The sequence below is a fragment of the Cyprinodon tularosa genome, unplaced genomic scaffold (assembly GCF_016077235.1).
Source record: "Cyprinodon tularosa strain WSP-4 unplaced genomic scaffold, ASM1607723v1 ctg527, whole genome shotgun sequence".
Lineage (NCBI taxonomy): Eukaryota > Metazoa > Chordata > Actinopteri > Cyprinodontiformes > Cyprinodontidae > Cyprinodon > Cyprinodon tularosa.
In genome coordinates this window covers 455,196-463,289 of record NW_024039260.1, presented here as the reverse complement: position 1 = coordinate 463,289, position 8,094 = coordinate 455,196, and positions in this window count along the sequence as shown.

Sequence of the window (8,094 nt, the reverse complement as noted above, 5' to 3'; positions counted from 1 at the left end):
GTGAATGAATGTAGTGTAAAGCGCTTTGGAACTCTATAACTACATGCCATTTAGATTATATGCACACTGCAATGGAAGAAGAACAAGAAAGGAAAAACTGAAATAAAGGAGAAAAGATGAAAGAAAGAGGAGATAAAAGGGAGATGATGATAAAAAATGTTCAGTGTGCTTCATCACCTGCAAAGAGATGTAAAAAGAACAGCACAACCAACGGACATGGTACTAGACATACAATAGTAGAACCTGCTGTAGCTCGAACCTAGATAATATCGCTAAAGTATAAGTAGTATTATTTAATCTGACATGTACTCTGTGTTAACTGAAGATAATAATATGGGCTTTCTGTATGGAAGTGAATCTCTGAGTACCTGGAACCAAGTTTGTGAAAGTGCACTTGTGCATGTAAAGTTTATCCAAAGACAAAATGCTCAATAGTGATTGCGGAGAGCCGAAGAGACGCCCCTCCAGAGTCCAGCGCCGGGAGACCCAAAGCCCTTGACGCCCAAAGGGACCCCAAGAGCGAAGGCACCAAGGAGGGGCCAGCCCAGGAAATCCGCACTTAGCAGAGACTTGAGATGTGCTTGGGAGAGGGAGCAGTTCAGACCCCAACCAGAAAAAAACAACAACAAAAAACACAGTCTCATCACGCCTTCTCACCCTAGTGCCCCCCACTCAGATGAGGCAAAAAACGCAGACGCACATTCACACATAACACTCACATCCAATAATACCAGGACCAAAGACCCAGCGGCACCGGTGGTTGGTCCCTGGATTATCGGATGACCCATTAAGTGAACCTAAAATCCGAATGGGGGGAGGGGAGCGATGACACTGCCACACAAACCCATCTCTTGTCCTGCTTCGGGCCTCGCGCCCCAACCCGCACCCGGACCAGACCCGCTCCCCCAGCAAAAGCCCCCCTGGGATTGGGGCCCACATGCCCCGCACAGGCCACTCAACCAGAGATCCCCCACCCCCACCCCAAATAATTTACCCAGCCACTTCCTCCCCTCATGTTGTTACAGGCCCCTCCCTCCATCCTCCTTTGGGGGGAGCAGAAGTGACAGCCCCAGCACCAGGCCACCCAGGCCCCACAGCAGCCCCCCGCCAAGACCAGGCGGCTCGCTCTTCCTCCAGGCCCCAGACTCCAGGTGGCGGCCGGAGAACAGGGGTGTGAGAAAACCCCAATCCTTCCTACGCCTGCTCGAATGTGCTCTCAGGTGTATAACTGGGAGTACCAAAAGGGGGTGTCTAGCACAGTCCACCTCCCTCTCCAGAAAACAGGCAGTGCCAGAGCACCCCGCCAATCGACAACCCAGTAGAGTGGAGCATGAAGCGCAGACTTGGAGCTGCGTGCACAAAGACATTTCTGCACAGATGGAAGATCAGAGCAGAATTTGTCAGCATTGAGAGTGCAGTACAGAACCATTCTGGGTTATTTTCTCAGACCCTGGCCGCTGCTGTGATCCTTCTGTGCTCCTGCAGATATATATATATATATATATATATATATATATATATATATATATATATATATATATATATATATATATATATATATATATATATATATATATATATATATGTATATATTAGTGCTGTCAATCGATAAAATTTTTTTAATCGTGATTAATCGCATCAATGCCTGAGTTAACTCGCGATTAATCGCATTTTAATCGCAAATTTTTTTTCTAATTGAAAATCATTTAAATACTCTCGATGACATACAAAAAATACATACAGGCTAGGTTTGTGCCAATGTTCTTTTTTTAAAATGAAAACAGGTCACAGACACTGATTTATGCCATAGAAACATATGGCAAGAAGATGGGGAGGCATGTAGCAAAAAATAACAAATATGTAGCGAAAAAAAAGGCCCTGAAAACAGGCTGATGTAAAAGACAGTCTTTACAGTTAATACAGTCTTTTGAACAAAGACAAGCATTTTACCCTACTGCTATAAAATGTAGTACAGTTAACATTAGATGTTAATTAACCAAGATAATAATGAACAATTTTCAATCAATACATCAAAATCAATAGACCGACATTACTAGATGGAGGTAGTCTATGCTCTAGAAAGTTACTTTTCAGCCTCTTAACAAAAATGAGAACACACACACACCCACCCACCCACACACAGACACACCCACCCACACACACACACACACACACGATACCGACCTGTGGCGTACACAAACAGCAAGAGTGCCGTAGCAGATTCCATTTCACCTCAGTATATATATATATATATATATATATATATATATATATATATATATATATATATATATATATATATATATATATATATATATATATATATATATATATATATATATATATATATTAGGGATGGGACGCTTTATGAAAACCGTCAGAACCGTTCGGTTCGACTCTCGGTTCGCGTGTGTTTCGTTCGGTTCATGCGCTGCTCCTTTTTCTCATAGGCGAAGCGATTACACTCCAGAGCACCAGGTGGCGGTACTGCTACCAAAGCCAACTACCAGTAGTAAACAAGAAGAAGAAGAAGCGAAGCAGCTTAGCCGGGTGTAGCAGGGAAAAAAATCAGTTGTTGTGGAGAATTGGAAAGAACAGGAGTTGGAAGAAGCGCCAGCAGCACTTTATAGGTCTGCTGTAGCGCTTTGCATTTAGAGTGACCTACGATGACGGCGGAAAGAAAGTTGTGGATAAAAGTGCAACAGTGTGTGAGCATTGTGCAACACGTTTTGTTTACGCTAACAGCAACATGACCAACATGTCATGCTAACCCCGAAATCCCACATACTCCATCAGCGCTCCGCCCCGCTGCTCTCCAGACCGGCTGCTCAAAGCAAAGCCTACAGCCTTCACTGTGGCTCCCGTCCGCTCCGCTCTGAGTTCCTTGGAGATGGTAGAGCGCATGCGCGAGATGATTAAATTCAAAGCAGCAAAACATACGGAAATGATCAAGGGTTTCCGTGGATCATTTAAAATAATTACAATCCATTATTTTTGGGGGGATTTTTTCATTCCATAAATTTTTATGGGATTTCGGTGTAACAATCAACGTGTATCGAACCGAACCGAAAACCGTGACCAGAAGCCGTGAATCGAACCGAACCGTGGATTTTGTGAACTGTTCCACCCCTAATATATATATATATATATATATATATATATATATATATATATGTATACGTATATATATATTAGGGCTGCAACTAACGATTATTTTAAAAATCGATGAATCGGCCCATTATTTTTTCGATTAATCGATGAATCGGACAAAAAATATTTTTTATATTAACCTCTTTATTCCAAAATAAACATTTTAGACAGAACAAACAAGCACACAAGTACAGGTTGCTCATTAACTGTACTGGTGCAATATGAAAAATAAATGTTTGTGTTAAAACTACGCAAACTTACATGAGAAATGTAGCTGTACATCCACAAAATATACCGTATTTTCACGACCATAAGGCGCACCGTACTAAAAGGCGCAGTCTCAGTTATGTGTCCCATTTCTGTATTTAACACACACATAAGGCGCACCGGACTATAGGGCGCGATTTTTTATATACAGGTACATGTCCTCTACTACCTTTAAATAGCTCTACTGCGTATTTAAAAATACAGCGGGGGCAAAACTGAGTATGACTGTGCTTTATTCATGTATTTATTACAAAGTATTAATCAAACCTGCGAGCTGGCCATGAGACAGACACATCGCAGATGACACAGCGCTATGATTACTCCTAAATTAACTTAAAATCCTGAAACCTGCCGACGGAATATGTTCGCTTTTATTGCCGGTATCCTGGTGCCTGCAGTTTAAATTATTTAGATGAAAAACACCTGCCAGCCGCGGCGGTGAGGCTGCTGTTGAATGGATTTCTGCTGTCGGTGCACCTCTGGTATGTGGGGGTCTGAGCCCCTCCGACAGAAATAGATAATCTGGATGAACTGACTGCAATTAAGTTTTCAGGTGGCCTTTCTCACTTAAAAACATATTAAAACGACTTTATTCCCACTGATCACAGCAAATATAGCTGCAAGATTTAGATTATTTAGATGAAAAAACACCTGCCAGCCACCGCGCTGAAGAGGAGGAGACGCGGCCCAGAGGCTGCTGTTGAATTAAGCTTTCAGGTAGAAAAATAGAGCGGGAGCAAAACTGAGTATGATTGTGCTTTATTAATGTATTTATTACAAAGTATTAATCAAACCCATCAAAGTCATCATCCTCTGTTTCTGAATTAAACAGCTGCGCTAAATCAGACATGCCAATTTCCCCTTCTTGGCTGTCAGTCACTTTCCGTGCAGCGCGGCTCCTCAGAAATAATGCCGGCTTTTGCGAAAGCTTGAACAACAGAGCCAGCAGACACTTTAGTCCAAGCATCTACAATCCATCCGCAAACGGTGGCGTAACTTGCCCGGCGCTGCCTTCCACTTATCCTGAAACTGTGGTCTCCGTCTGTCATCCATCGCTCCCACGCCGCTCGCAGCCTTACTTTGGACGGCCGCTTCACACCGATGTCGAGCGGTTGAAGTTCCTTTGTCAGACCCCCGGGATAACGGCGAGCACAGCATCCATTTGATTCACCTTTTTTTTTTCACATCGGCTGTGAGATGGGCACGCAGCGATGGTGATGCGTGGAAAAAAGCACCTGGTCTCCTCACATACACCTCCCTCAGCTACGCTTTCATCATCTCCTCATCCATCCAGCCTTTTTCATTTGCGTCAATATCATATGTCATCAGAGCGCTGTGTCTGTCTCGCTGTCAGCTCCCAGATCAGCTTCTCTGATTGGTTGATGCGGCGCGTCCAGCAGCAAAACTTAAATTTTTCCAGATACTTAAACGCTCCCGAGGCGCTGCGGCTGCAGCTCAAAACGCGCTGCGGGACCTTTTGCTGCACCTATACGCGCGTCAACCATTTACTTTGCATGTAAACTCGCTGCTTCTGCTGCACCTGCTGGGTCCGGTTCACACCGATGTCGAGCGGTTGAACAGCGAGCACAGCGTTAATTTGTTTCCCCATGTTTTTCACATCAGCTGTGAGATGGGCACGCATGGAGTCACATAGCCTATTAACAGCGATGGTGATGAGTGGAAAAAAAACACTTGGTCTCCTTACATTCAGCCACTCTTTCATCATCTCCTCAATGAGGTGGTCTCAAAAGTCGCAGTTACAACACACATAAGGCGCACCGCACCAAAGGGCGCACCGCACATTTTGAGGGAAAAAAAAGACGTTTAAGTGCGCCCTATAGTCGTGAAAATACGGTAGGCTACTTTGTTTCATTAAGCGCAAAAAAAGACATTTTTGTTTTTAAAGCCTCTAAGGGGTTCAAACAATAGGTCCCCCCATTTCAACAAATGAGGGGTTTTTTTTTGACTAGAAGAGTTCTGCCTTTTAAGACAGGAAAGTATAGCAGTTAAAGTTGCTACTTGAAAAAATACTTAACCATAGAGATAAAAATAGCCCTATGATTCAAATTATAAATTGTATTTGGAATAAAAATGCTAAAAAAAAAACTAAAAAACACATCCTCCAAAGACAGATATTTACATGGGAATGTGGCAGATAATTAATTGACATATTACTGATCTTGCTGGATTTTATTCTGCTTTACTTCCATAAATTGCAGGATCTTCTTTACTTTATCTTTGCCAGACGATTTAAACTTTAAAAGCCTTGCCCTGATAATTTGCAAGTTAATTTATTTAATAAAGAAAATATAAACGCTGCTTAAGCTATTTCAAATAAAAGTAAAATAAGTAGCCAACCTTATCACTGTCTGTAACCTACTAACAAGGTAAGGAAAGCATCAGATGAGCTACCTAAGAAACTAACGTTACGTTTCCCCACTTTAAAACAAAACAATCATGGTTACTCATCCTGCTGATCAGCTCTCTTCACTGCCAACGAAGGCTCCAGCATGTTTTCTTTTCAGGTGCTGCATCATAACAGTGGTGCTTCTGTGCCATGTTAATTTCTTTTTACAAAAGTTGCATGTTACGACTTTTTTCGCTTTACAAAGCGCAGGCTGTCTGCGAATTGAGACGCAGCTTGCGTTTGAGGTATCGGTCATTAGAACAGTTGACGTTACTCCCCTTTGAAAACAGCCTTTGCTCACCTGCGATGCTGGCTCGCTCTGCCGTATTTTTTTCTTCTTCCCCCGTTTCAATCAAGTGGCAGTGATGACGACGGCGGCGGATGACGCATTAATCGCGAGACACATCTAATCGATGATGAAATTCGTTGCCAACGCTTTTAAAAGTCGATTTTTATCGATTTTATTGATTCGTTGTTGCAGCCCTAATATATATCAGCTGTCCACCATCCTCCATCTTTTTATTTACAACTAGACAACTGATTATAGGTGGTTCTGTTTTAAAAACTTAAACCAGATCCAAACTAAAAGGCAATTACTTAGTCAGGACAATCTGTCAGAGCATACTGGACCATAGGCGTCGGCAGACCCTTTTCAAAGGGGCACGTGCCCCGTTGGAGATCTGCGGTGCTTGGGTATGCCTGGGGCACCGATTTTTTTGTTAATTAATTTTCCACTTCCACAGCTCATGTCTCACAGCTCCACCGCATTCTGGTTCACCCCGAGCTGACAGGAAGTGTATTTGCTTACCACCTCCTGCCACAGCGCAGACGTTTTGCGGGTGATTGACAGGTCAAGAGATGCATGAGAAAGAGAGAGAGAGAAAAGGCCCAAGAAACGTCCTTTTCCAGGACTTGGTTTAGCAAGAAGGCTTGGCTAGCAGCATGTAGCTTTACTCTGCTTTCCCTGCCTCCTTTTTCAAACGTTAGGACCTGACGCAACATGGATAAAGCAATCTGGGATTCACATGGAAAATAATATAATACAGTCTACTTTTTCTAGATGTTTATTAATCTGCATAGTTGCTCATAAATAAACACATTGTCAGAAAATACATAGTTTTTATATGTAAAAAATTAAGCTGACCAATAGATTCTCCATTATTAAACTGGTGCATTATTTTTTTAGGTTTGTAACACCATATTGGACTAAAACATCTAAAACACAGGTTTTCCTTCACAAAGCCTCAGAAGGGCAAGATTTACAAAATGTAAAGCTGTTCATGAAATTATGTTTTGTTTTTATAATGTTTTTTGTTGTTGGCATTCATATTAATATACTGGTGTGATAACTTAGTATAGGTTTGACTGGTTTTTGGTATACATCTATTTTGAATTTATAGCCACTGGCCGAGACGCTACCGTTTAATGTTAAAAAAATGCACATCTAGCTCTCCCAACTTTCTGGTCGATTTGCTCCAGATTCGATATATACACCTCATAGGTTCATCACCATCACAGGATGGGCCGAAATAGAAACGTTAAACACAGCCATGTTTGTATGTAAGGCTGTTTTTTTGTTTTTCCTTTTACAGTTGCACATTTCAAGTTTTCAGTTTTCAATTTCATGATTGCTGACAGATATTTAATGAAGGTAAATTGTGCCTTCATCAGTAGTGGATTAGAGATATACAGTTGAGTTCCCAAGTTGGTCAATTCAATTCAGTTTGGTTCAGGTAGATATTTAATGATGCAGTAAATAACAATGTGATTGTACAATTTATTTATGACCCTTTATAATAATAAATAAGTGCTTTAAAATATTTGCTTGCATTAATTATCTGTGCCCATGCTTTTTAAAAATAAATATTTGCCCCCACATTTTTATCTGGTGCCCTATTGTGTCCCTGTATAGTATTAGGTCAGCTGATGCCCCTTTACTGGACCCCAACAGATCGCCAAACATGATTGATGAAGACCTTGATGATGATGACCATTACAATGTTTAAGATAAGATCCATATTTGGGGGTATTTCCGTCTGTTAATTCATAATTGAATACAATTTTAAGGTCCACTAACAAAATAATTATTTTTAACTGAAATATAAAGGTTACAAGTAAAGTGTACAACACCAGATCTAGATGAAATCTTGCTAACATTTGAACTTTTTCTGTAAAGTGACTACTAGGTCATGTGTGTCAAACTGCAAATAGATGTTGTGAACTTAAAGCTGTGTGTAATTTTTAGCGACATCTAACGTCCAGACTGCAGA